Source organism: Zonotrichia leucophrys, chromosome 2, assembly GCF_028769735.1.
Source record: "Zonotrichia leucophrys gambelii isolate GWCS_2022_RI chromosome 2, RI_Zleu_2.0, whole genome shotgun sequence".
NCBI classification, from domain to species: domain Eukaryota; kingdom Metazoa; phylum Chordata; class Aves; order Passeriformes; family Passerellidae; genus Zonotrichia; species Zonotrichia leucophrys.
The window spans coordinates 33,283,990-33,296,496 of record NC_088171.1 but is presented as its reverse complement, the minus strand read 5'-3'; the positions used below and the strand labels follow the sequence as shown (position 1 = coordinate 33,296,496).

At 41.2% G+C, this 12,507-nt stretch overlaps 1 long non-coding RNA gene across 1 annotated transcript; it reads right to left on the bottom strand.

The window, feature by feature from the left end:
- Positions 1-618: 618 nt before the first annotated feature.
- Positions 619-6,270, bottom strand: LOC135443083 (uncharacterized). Its single transcript, XR_010438806.1, has 4 exons — positions 6,126-6,270; positions 5,959-6,017; positions 5,304-5,508; positions 619-1,846 (listed from the first exon to the last, which is right to left on the bottom strand). It is a non-coding gene; the product is annotated as an uncharacterized LOC135443083 (long non-coding RNA).
- Between the last annotated feature and the right edge of the window lie 6,237 nt (positions 6,271-12,507).

Below are 12,507 nucleotides of genomic sequence, written 5' to 3'. Positions count from 1 at the left end.
CTCTTACCAATTCATCTCTGTTCCCATTGCTACTTTTTTTCCCATTTCATTAACTGCTTAGGTCTGGTTTTTCCCCTCCTTTAAGTTATCATGGCAGCAGTTTCCATATTTCTCAAGCCACCTTCTGTTCAATAATCACCAAATTCTCAGTGCTGCTCTCAGCTCTGTGCTGCCTCAGTCCTGCTGAGACAGCCCAAGATTAGCTGTGCTCACCCTGCAGCCTGCACACGTGCTTCCATCGACTCACAATGGGAAAAACATCCCCACAGAGGGCAAAAAACTTCAATCTCTACTTGGCACTTTTGAAATCAATAAGGGCTCTTTCTCAGATCTGACCTTCAATCAAGTACACAGAACAACCACAAAAAAAAACCCCAAAGCCTGAAGGTTACTAATAAACACTGCAAGTAAATCACAAACACCCAAGAGTCATCCTTTGGAAAAGAGCAGAAAATGTGGAGGGCAGACCTAATCTTGGTGTTTGGCATTACTTCTGCCACACGTTCAGGAGAGCAGACCTTCTTATTTCTGGATGATGTGTGAATCAGCTCCTTCTGCCATATAAGATTTACCCACTGCAAGAAACTGGCAAAAACATGAAAGCTAAAGGGCTCTTGGCAAAATATTTTTTATTTTCCTTGGAAAATAAAAATTGTATTTGATTCTATCTCAAAGTAGTTGCTTCTTCTGCACCTGGGAATAAATCCTGTTTTCCTGAATCATGCCAAGGCTTTTACTGACATGCACCAGAAAGATGGTGTTCACAGGTCTGTCTTCACACACATGCCTTGTAGTCTGAGATTTCTCTTCCTCCTGTATTCTGCATTCAGTTCAGCTTCTTTTCACATGGAAAAAGTGACCACAACTGCTTAGACATCCCAGCAGTCTTGTGCTTGCACATGTAGTGTTTAGATGCAGTTCTCATTAGACATTGTACAGGAATTATCTTGATTTTCCAAAGATTAACTTTCAAGCCTTCGTACCACTTCTCCCTTTGCCCACAGCACATCTCCACTCCTCTTTTACTCCTTCATATGATGTTAAGGAACTGCAGATCTTCAGCATCCTCTCTCTGCTGACTCTACCCATGCATGACCAGTGCCTCCTCTTTCAGAACCTGGAGAAGTCATCCTGCTCAGAGAGTTTTCTTCAGCACCACAGCCCATCCAAACCTACCATCACATGTTTGACCACCTGAATTCCTTCAAAACAGCCTCTATACAGTTTTTTCTTACAGTCTACCATAAATGCTCTTCTTTCATTTAGCTCAGTTCCTTAGATACTTCCTACATGGGAATCCAAACGGATCTGCACTGTCCATCCAGCCTTTCTTACTAATTTAACTCACTCTCACTCTTCCGTGCATATCCTTCTTTCACAACCCATTTATCCCGTTTCTCTGGTTTTGATCTCTCTTTCCAGCCATTATCAATCCAAACTTTTTTTTCTCATCCTTTAAAAGATTTTAAGTATTCTTTGCTGCTCAGTTCCATGTTGCTCAGTTGGTTTTGGCCAAAGACCCCAGCTAACAGGTCAGAATCAGCACACTGTAACATCATAGCCTATCCCTCCATCCTCATTTGTTAACAGGACTCCTCACTGGCACAATTTTAGGGTGCCAACCACATTCCCCATGGTAATTAATGCCCATTTGTGAAGTCCCCCTGCTGCTTAAACTCCAAGAGGACTGTGTGTAAAATCAGTGCCTGTGAGTTCTTAACTCCAGCTGCACACAGCAGCCAGAAGATGGATGGATAGTCGCATAAAATGCTCTCATGAGTGAACAGTTTTGACCTCTCTCTGGAAATCTCCCAGCTCCAGAAGAGATACCAAGCATGCCTGTCACCTGGAAGAGGTAAACACATTGTGACAATGGGTAGCAGAAGGAGAAAACTAGCACAAATGAGAAAACTGGCAAAGGGGAATAGAAGCAAAAATAAAACCCACTTTGTCTGAAAGACTCTCAATCAAAAGCAAACCTTAATAGCAATGCCCAGAAATCACAATGTTCCTTCAACATAATGTCCATGGTGGCAATTAAACTGAAGGGAAAAACATGATACAACATTTGAGTTTGGAATTGTAACAAACCTTTACCTTTAGGTCTATACTAAACCCCTTTACCTGCATTCATACAGGAAAAGTAATCAAGGATTGGAATTACCTCTATTCATCTGTTTGGTTTATTCCTGCCTCACGGTGCTGTAAAGACACAGAACTCCCTCTTCATTGTTTCCCAACAAAACCAAATGATTGCCCATTTGTTTCCACGCTCAAAAGAAAAATAAAAACAAGGATCCCACACACTCCTTGTGCAGTCTCTGCTAAGGGACTCTTTCTTGGAACAAATTACAGTAATATGGGTCTTCTAAGGCAGGGACTCAGCAAACAAAAAAAACAAGGGTTATGATCTCCTTTTTTTTATGTACTGGAAAGGCAGAATAAATGGCCTGTTTTGCTTGATGTAAGTCTTCTTTTTGTTTAGCACTTTTGTTAAAAAAAATAGGTATGTCAAAAATGTTACATCTTTTCTCCAAAACAACCCAGATATACCAGGTAGAAAATAGGGTGCTGCATTGACAGCTTTTCTTCCACTTGCCAGGATTTTAAGATAAATCTGTTTTATAGACAACCTACAAAAGAGAATGGTAAACAATCAAAACAATACAAAGAATCACCCTGCTTCAGTTCATCAAATTCATTTGTTTATAATGTACCATCCTTCTAGTACTCTATAGTTTTTCATAAAAAATGGGGTAGGCAAGATAATCTCACACTATGAAAAGAAACAAAAGCAAAAGTTCTATATGTCATTTTAGCACATCTTAGAAGAGCAATGAGAAGTCCTACTTTTTCCATTTTGCAAATAATTACATCAGTAATTTAGGAGCTGCACCATCATTTCCAAATGCATTATCTACAACAGGAAGCCTCAATTAAATCAGTTATTAAACTAATTAATTAAAGTTGCATGATTTCTACACAGGTGCACTTGTTTTTGTCCAGGGAAGTCTTACTTGCACTTTGTCCTTTTTCTAATCAGCCCAAACAAAATCAATACATGAGAGTTGATACCGCCTGTTGGTAGTTGAAGGATGAATTCCAAGTCATTTAGTTACAATTAATTTGGAAACATTTTCTCTCCTACAGCAAGCCTATTGAAATTGCCTTTTTCTCTTCTCTGAGAATCAATCATTCCTCTTGAAGCTGTGGAGGGGCGGTGGATACATCCCTTCACTCTGCAGTATTAAATGACTAATTAATATTTTCCAGGCAACATTTTAAGTTGAGAGGAAAAGGAGAACTTAGACGATAACAGCTTGTCAGAGCTTGAGGAAAAGTTCCTGTCACAGAAACGGCCATGGCTGTTTAGCCAACACCAAGAGCTCCCACGAGCTGCTCCACACAAGGCGTAGCACGGAAAGGTTTGCCGTAGTTTTGACTCATCTTCCCTCTCTTCCTACTCACATCCCACTAGCTTTTTAAAGTCTTTTTCATTTGGCTCTTCCATTCAACAGCTCCTTTAGGTTTTTCTCATGTCTCCTACATCATTCCTCGTCTCTTTTATATGCTCTCTTGTCCTGCTCTCCCTTTGTCTCCTGCCTTCTCCCATTTTTTCTTCTCCAAGACCATTCCCAGGCACTGTAAATGTGACTGCTCAGCAATCACGCAGAAAGGGAAAACCCAGGCACCAAGGGAACCTTACTGCCTAGGTCTAACTTGAAATAGACTGACATGGGAGCAATTAGAATGTAATTTTATGTAATAAGATGATTTATTCATTAGTACAAGGCAGGGATAAAAGCTTACAGCTGATGAGAGAAGCAGGTTTGTTACAGCTGTCAATTTCACCAGCAAAATGTATTAGTCATTTAATTTCCTTTTTTTTTAAACTCCAAAAGCATCCTATAATTACACGCGTGTGCCCTTCCTTATAGCAAGAGATTTTGCACAGAGTTCTTTATTTTCATAATGAAAGGAGAACAATTAAAGTGTCATGAGATGATTGGTCTGTCAGTGAGTTTGATTGACCATATACTACAAAAAAAACATGCTTTTTTAAATAAATAATAAGATATTGGAATCAAAATACCTATGTACTTTGTCATAGAAGGAAGGTTAATAAGTATCAGGTACCTCAAGCATACTCTTAGCCAAGAGATGTACATGAAGATTTAGATGGTTTCTTTTCAAGGACAGCTTCCTTAACAGGAGTCAGCTCTCATTCTTTTTCTGCTTTCAGAGCAATTTCAGCCTAGAAATCTGATTATCAGCATCCAAAGCACTTCTAAAGCTGGCCTTCCAACCCATAATGATTAGCCCCAGTGCAAGATTGCCATGACAAGCATCTGCAACACTGATGACACATGGAAGAGAATGACAACATGAAGGCTTTGATCACCTCACACACCAGCCACAAGGTCTGGGACTCTGCAGAACACAAAGAGCAGACTGTATCTGCTGTATTTTTCAGTGGTCACAGCTGGAGAGCACACTTCCCACCTTGCATTACCTGCTAGGTAGAATTTATGGTGGATGGGAGTACTCAAAGCTTGTCCCTTTCCAGTCTGCTGGAGAGCAGGAATACTTAATCCTCAGCAAGAACTTGGCTGAGCAGTGGTTCAGAACTTAGCTGGCAGCAATACATGGCAGAAAGGACCCTGGCCTAGTACCAAATTTCCCAGGTCCCAAGTCACTCCACTTCCCCCTCCTTCCCATCTGCCCTCCAAGGACATGGTGTTCTTCAGAATATGAAATTACAGACTGGACACCAAAGCAAGGTGCTCATCACAGAAATGCTGGTGATGCTTCACTTTAGGCAAGATTCTTAACCTGCATCAATCAGACCTTGTTTCTGCTATTCACCATCCAGCAGTGGAGAGCTGCCATGGGGGGACTGGATTGTTTTTAAGTGTCAGAGCCCAGTAATTATATTAGTATGTATGGCTCCGTAAACATTTCTGACACCAGGATGAAATTCCAAAGAGCCAGGGCTGTCCTTTCTGGAGTGGAGTGGCCATGCTTACTTTTGCTCCCGTACCTGAATTGCCAGCACAAGCTGCCAGCTCCTGGTGGGACCTTGAGCTTGCTTAGGGTTTTCCCAGTCCAGGAAACTGCCCCCCAATCACCATGATCCCCTAATTAGCTGCTGAATGAGCCTGCAACAGAGCTGATCACCTCAGCAGTCCTTTGTCACTAAAGTGAGAAAATGTTTTCCCTCCAGTTTAACTACACCAAGTATTTTCAGATTCAAACTTTCCCCCACCAGCCACCAAGATCACAAACACATTCCAAGTACATACACATCTGCTCAGCTCTGCAGGTGCACAGCAATCCACAGCAAACCCCTCCTCCAAGAAATCTCAGGGGATATCTTCCATCTTCCCTTTGCTGGGACAGAGGGAAAGCACCTGCCTGTGCCAATCCCAGGTGCAGAGAGGTGATTCTCCCCTTTTACTCAGCACTGGTGACTCCTCTGGACCACAAGGTCCAATTCTGGGCTCCCAGCTGCAAAAGGGACATGGACATACTGGAGAAAATGAAACAGAAATTCATGAAGATGCTACATGGATAGGGAGGATTTGCCAAAGAGGTGGAGAGAGCTGAAAGCTTGAAGGCTCAGGGGTGGTCTTACCAAAACGTATAAATATCAGATAAGGGTGTGTAAAACAACGTGAACCAAACTCTTAATGAAAGGACACAAAAGGCACAAACTGAAATACAAGAAATTCCATTTAAACATTAGGAAAATGGAGTTTTTTATTGTCAAGCTGATAAAATAATGGAACACACTGCGTGGAGACATTTGAAGTCTGTATCTTTGGAGATATTTACCACCCAACTGATCATGGCCCAGAGCAGCCTGCTGTAGTTGAGCCTGATTTTGACAGGAGACAGGACTAGACAATCTCCTGCTGCCCCTTCCAACCATGCAAAGAGTGAGGTGGATTTCTTTACCTTCTCCTGGTTCAGGATTCCCCCTCAGCCTCTGATCTTCAGTTTTCCTGAGAAAGAGGCTGTTAGCAAAAATACAGTATGAGTTAATGGTCTGGAACACTTTGCTCCCTTTAAAAAACAAGGCTGCTTGCATCACACTTGAGTATTATCATTAATATTACTCCTACCAGGAACAGCTGAACAAAAGCAGGAGGTGTATTTCTCAGAAGTTCCACTTCTTCTGCTGCTTATTTCTCTGTCTGAAGGCAGCTGTGACTGGATCAACCTAAGTACCTCTGCAGAAGATGTGCCAAACAAGCACAGTAAAGGGAAATCAACACCAAATTATGACCTGTATAGAAAAATACACTATTTTTGTTGTCAGGTAGTTTGTAAAAAAAAAAGAGGCATAAAAACAGCCTGTAAGATTCTGATAAACTCTCCCAAGGGAAAAAGTCAGTCCCATTAACAGCAGATATTTGGGAGGCAGTTGGGTCCCATACAAGCACTGATGTAAATGCAGTTTCCTGCCCAGCCTGATGACAATTTACCAGAGGGCAGTGTCTTACCTGACAGGTCTTACCCTGTGAAGGACATATAGGCAGCACACTCTAAATAGAATGTTGTCCAACAGGATAAGGCTCTTGTACCCAAACAAAGCTCAGTATCTTGCTAATCATCTACCAGTAACATTCTGGCCACAAAAGAGAGTTGCTGCTTGCAACAATGGATTTGACAGCCAGCTAAGGACAACAGGCCTTTGCATAAAATAGATTAAAAACTTTTAAAACTGATTTAGAGATGTACTGAACAAGACCTTACAATGGAGAAAGTCTTTGTTGAAATCATCCTTGCAAGCAGAACCCATTAATTTGAGTGCTGCAGGTCTCTGCAAATGTCAGGTTGCCTTTAGTACAAAGCAACTCGTGTGCAGCTTCCAATAAAGGAACAAAATGTCAGCCACTTTTGAAGCTTCCTTGGGCTGACATATCTCAATTGCACACAGTTAACCCAGGTGTCTGTTCCCTACTATCTGCAACAGAGAGTTTATGGCACAGGTTTCCTCTTTTTAATTTACCTACTTCAAGGTACTTCGAGTTCACACATTTTTTTCTTGCTGAAACTAACCTACCTGACAGTGATGGCTTAAGGCAAAGTGATACATTAAAAAAATTTCAAAAGACAGAGCCAAGTAGAACAGAAAAGAGCTCTCCAGCCCAGCCCCCACTCAGTAGTAACTATACATATAGTTACTCAATAGTAACCATACATGTGTGACACACTGCCAGACAGATACCTCATCTCACTTTGTTGTGCCAAAGCCATGTATTCCAGAGTTTAATTATGCTGAATTAGAATGGGTTTTTTCCTGCTAGTATCATAGAGTCATGGAGAAGTTTGGGCTGGAAAGGACCTTAAAGATCATCTAGTTGCAATCCCCACCAGCTTTCACTAGACCAGCTTGCTCAGGGCCCCATCCAACCTGGCCTTGAACACTTCCAGGGATGGGACATCCACAATTTATCTGAGTAACCTCTTCCACCCTCAGAGTAAGGAATTTATTTGTAACATCTGATCTAAACCCACTCTCAGTTTGAAGCCACATCTAACTTAACTTCCTTTTCTGTAAAATTCAACCCATTTATCCCCAAAGGAAGGACATGGGAACAAAAACTCCATTTTGTTCAGCTCTGTTCTAGATTTCTGCCTCCTTGAAGAATTAAACCTTCTCTTTACCCAAGTCTTTTTACTAGCCCATAGATCCAAGTTTGTAAATATCTGACTTTCTTTCACTCCTCTCTAAACTGTCTCTGGTGAGTTTTTATTCTTCCTTGATGACTGATGTTAAAATCTGGAAAAGGTACCTTGGCCAAAAAGAGTTTCTCTGTTATTTTACTGAAATGACAGAACATAGCATTGAAGTCATGAATGAATGAATACGAATGAAGTCATGAAGACATGCTTTAAGTCTTTAAAATTTCTGTCTTCTCCAATTCTTTATGTTGAAGTTGTTTGGCATTTAACTTGATAAAGCTAATTTGATCTGGTTTTTAGGCTACTAAAATGACCAGTGCAAGGTCAAAATACATGATTTTGCATGTTCTTTAGAAGTGACATAGCCTTGCACAGCAACTTATGCAAATGAAAGTGAGTTATCTTACTAAGATTTGTAAAAACAGTGAAAAATTCAAAGTTATTATACAGTGGCTGATAATTCATGGACTATTCCAGAATTAACATATCTTTTCCAATGGCACAACTGAACTTCTTTTCATAGAGCTCCACAGAGCAGAGATGTAGGTGAATTAAATGAAAACCAGAAAGCAGCAGAGGAGTCTAAATACAGACACCAAAATGAGTACCTGTGTGCCTGCCAGTGCAGGAGAGTTTCAGCTGCCCTAAACATGAACAGACACTTGGCAGAGATGGACCCTGGCAAGCATTTTTAAAACCCAGGCTTTGGGTCAGTGCTGCTTCTTGGTGTCACACTATGATTGTGTCACACTGTAAAGGCATTTACCTTAGCATAAGCTTATTTATACATCAGTGTCTACCAGCATCTGAAAGGAGCATGGCAAGAGGATGGAGCCAGGCTCTTCTCAGTGATGATGAAAAACAGGACAAGAGGCTATGGGCAGAAACTGATGCACAGGAAACCGTGAATATGAAGAACTTGTTTACTGTGCAGGTTATTGAGCATTGGAACAGGTTACCCAGAGAGTCTCCTGCAGAGGGGGGCGTAAGTGGCCCGAAGTTTAGAGTCCGACTAGCTGAGGGCGAAAGGCCGACGCCTCTCTGCAATTCCTGGCCAGCACCCTTCGGCGTCTGATGGCCTCGGGCTGCGCTGGCTGCGGACTGGCTTACACCGCTGGTACTGGGGAGGAACGGAGCTGACCATTTCCCGGGGGTTAAACATCGGTTTATTGAAGGTGTTGCGGGATCCAAACGCGGGGAAACCAACCGGGAAAAAGTTTTTTCCATAGGGGGTGAAACTGGATTATAAAGGAGGGGGGTGGGTACAGGCGGAACCAATCGGGAAAGGTGAGGGGATGAACTTCACAGAACTGACACTCCATGGAGACCAATAATCAAAAGGTAAAGGAGGTGTCCTGGGACCCCAGCCAGCCACCATCTCCAGAGAGGAGAAGGCTCTCAAAACCTGGGAGGAGAAAGGGGGTGATTGACTGGACCCAGGGAGGAAACAACTTTCACTTATAAGGGAAACCAGGGGAGGAGCAATTACATCGGCAACTATGAATAGCGGTTACTATAGCAACTTAGCTGACAGGGTAGCAGTGGCGGGAAAAACTGGGGGAACGAAACCATTTTACACATAATAGGGGAGAACAATACATAAATTGGGGGAATAACACAAGAAACTTAACAACACACTACAACAGTCTCCCTCACTGGAGATATTCAAGAGCCATCTGGACACAATCCTGCGCTTTGTGCTCTAGGACGACCCTGCTTGAGTAGGGAGGTTGGACCAAATGTGGTCCCTTTCCAATCTCATCAGTTCTGTGATACTGTGAACTGAGGATACTGATTTATAGTGAATGACCATGGGTTCAAAGATGCTGGTTATATATATACATATATATATATGTGTGTATATATATATGTGTGTGTGTGTATATATATACGTATATATATATGCATATATATGTGTATATATGTACATGTATACACATACATATATATATGTATATGCCCATAACTTGTTTCTTCTCACTACCGGTTCCTGAAAAAACAACATTACTAGAGCAAATTTATTCTCATGAAATAAGGCAAGTTCTGACTTAATAATGTGTCTCTACCTACCTTTCTAAAGATTGATCCTTTCTGTAGGGCTTTTCAAACTTCAGGTTTAGTAGGTGGCAGGCGCTGTGGCTGGCAGGGCACCCAAAAAGAGAGGACATTTCAAAACACATCACACCACTTGAGGATTTTAAATTGTAAGTGAATCAACAGAGAGTAACAGAAAAAGCACATTTTCTGTAATTAAATCCGAGCCATCAGCTATTTGAGGGCCTGACACTACTTCTGCAGTAGCACTGACTTAACATTAAGCAAATGCTGATGGCTTCTTGCTTAAGGCAGCCCAGGATCACTCTGCAAGTGTCTGTGCACTGATCCATAGTGGAAGGTCACCTTCAGCAAATGAACAAATGCATTTCTAAACAATTTGTACAAACCATAAATTTTAGGTAGAGGTAGTGGTCATTTGGTAATCTGAATGTCTTAATGAGCTAGTGCTGCACTGAGGCACAGGAAGCTGTTTTGCAGATTTAAGAGGTCAGAGGGACAGATTTACCATGCATACATAGGAACAATCAGATCTGCCTTCTCTCCTGCAACTGGGGTGAGACAAGACAATTCTGCCACTTTACCGTTGAGCTGTTTATCTGATGACACACTAAAAAAAGAAATGAATAGATTTATGAATCATAAAATTATACTAACTGCAGTAGATGATGAAATTCATGACTCAGGCTACTAAGATTACCATGCCCCAAATTATACTACTTGCATTTCTTTTATTTATTTCTTTACAGCTAGTATAATTTGTAGTTATCATCAATTAAATCACAGTCATAAACTGAACTTTTAAAAGATAAAAAAATTGGTCCTGATGTTGAGCCAAAAAGCAAATAATAATGTCAAAAGATTAACTTTATAAATGCCCTGAGGTATCAAGATATTAACACAACTTGCCAGCCTGTCAGCATGCCCTGACTAGGAAATTTTCAATACACCAAGTATTCAATAAACCAGATTCAGCATTTTGGCTCATCTAACAGCACTAACAGGTTGTTTCCTGACACTGTGTTCTTGCAAAGGACTAAAAGTGTAACTTGTGGTAGTTAGGAGCAGCAGGAGCTAATACTACCTACTCCTTGTGTTTGAAATAGTGTAGGGGTGGTATGTATAGGCCCTATCAAGTACTCCTCAGATGAACTACTTAGTGCATATTTATTAAGCTTCCCATCAAAACCTGTCTTTTTTAAGAGATACATACACTGAAACAAATATAACCACCAAGGAAAAAGAGGCATTCAAAAACCAAGTCCTTGGTATCCACTATCTCCCCAAGCTCCCCACACCATTTCTGTCTGCAGCAGTAGGAACAGAAGACTATAAATAAGAGTGAGATTTTTGATCTTATCTTTAAAGAACAGCTCTTCCCTAGTGAAACAGTGCGAAAATCTGCAGCACACATGGCTGGAAGTCTATTATTAAGTCAGAGAGAAAAAGACAAATCACTACAAAATACCCAAATGTTCAGCCTCACAGTTTATGAACATCAGCAGTCACGCTACTTGCAAATGGCACCATGAAATAAATAACAGTGTTTCCAAGAGAACACTATCTACAATAGCAATGTTTGTAGAGGAAATGTAAGGAATTAATACTGAAGTACAAAGTCTGTTGAGTCATAGTGACTGAACTATAAAGACCCAACAACAAAAGATGCCTCAAGAATGTAGCAGCTTTGAAGACATGTCACTGTAATATAATAAAGTCAGGCTCTGGTTAACAAAATGTTTCAAAAAAGTATTAGGAAATTAGTGTAAACATACTGTTGTCTAACCAGAACAACTTTGAAATATTTCCATCTTTCATGTGATATGTTGGAAATCGGCTTTAACTGTGCCTGCCAGTCACAACCAGCCTTCAAGGAGAGCTTAGCTTGGCTTTTGTGGAATCACCATTTTGACAAATATCTTAAATTAGAAGGAAGAAAAGTTGCTGTGGAACAGAACTGCATTTCCCAACAGCAGATTTGAACTTTAAACTAAGCTCTACGAGGATAAAAAAGGGTTTTCAAAATAACACAACTTCTACTTCCATCAGCCTTTACCTGCATCTCCTGAGCTAGAGGTCAGTAGGGGCTTTCCTTTGAACCCAGCCTTCATCACAGTAGTTGGACCAAACCATCTTCAGTCTACCTGCTCCAGAAGAGTTCTCCTGCTTTCTCTCCTGAGGGAGATTAAATCGATCCTGGAAGCTGAAACACTTGTACACAAAGAAACCCTCTGAGTTGTGCTGGCTATACAGATTCACACTGCATGTGACTTTTACACTGCACGAGGCTTCTCGTGTGTTTAATTCAGTGTTTCAGCTGGTGGGACTTGCTCAGCTTGCAATTTACCACAGTTCATGCAAACACAGCATAAAAATTTGAAGTGTGTTAATTGCCATTTCAAAATCCTTCTACAGAGCTTCAAGACACCAGAAGTACTGTCTGCTTGGTACATAACTCTCATTCCCCTTCAAGGATTGTCCTTGTGTCTACTCTACTGCTACCTGAGCAGGGCAATAACTTAACCCACTCCAGGGTACATCAGGCAGCACTAAGAACTTGCATTTCACAGAGCTTCAGATTCTGATAACACCCCAAGAGACTGTCTTTGACAGCAACAGAAAAACTTTATTGCCAAACTAGGGAGAGAGAACAGAAGTTCTCAAGAATCTGGTTAGAAGGAAAAGCTGCAGCAGTGCATGGAGGGCTCAGTAAGTGATGGAGAGAAGGATGTATGTGTCCCTTCATACATGCACCCAAGG